Source organism: Corvus brachyrhynchos, unplaced genomic scaffold, assembly GCF_000691975.1.
Source record: "Corvus brachyrhynchos isolate BGI_N302 unplaced genomic scaffold, ASM69197v1 scaffold47, whole genome shotgun sequence".
Taxonomy (NCBI): Eukaryota; Metazoa; Chordata; class Aves; order Passeriformes; family Corvidae; genus Corvus; species Corvus brachyrhynchos.
In genome coordinates this window covers 560,381-560,774 of record NW_008239292.1, presented here as the reverse complement: position 1 = coordinate 560,774, position 394 = coordinate 560,381, and positions in this window count along the sequence as shown.

The following is a 394-nucleotide window of genomic DNA, read 5'->3' as shown; positions in this document are numbered from 1 at the left end:
CAGCACGGGGGGGTCCTGTGGCTCTCCCCGCCTGCCCCTTCCCTCTACAACCAAAGAGGCTGAGATGCCACCAGTGAAGCTCCATGTGTGTCCTCCTGCCCTGTCTCCCCCAGAGCCCCCAGCAGAGCTCTGGGGGTGGAGCTGGGGGTGGGAGGGCAGAGGGGGCCCGGTGGGGCCGCAGACCCTGCAGCGCCAGGCTGTGCCACAGGGAAAGCCGTGCTTTCCCAGCAGGGGCCCAATTCCTGGTCTGACAGGGCTGGTGAGGATCAGGGCCTCTGGTTGTCCTTGGGGTGGTGGCTGGGTGCCACCAAGGCTGTCAGAGCAGCTGTTCCTGGGCAGAGCAGCAATTCCTCCCAGGACAGGACCTGCTCCCATCCTGCCGGGGGGGTGAGGA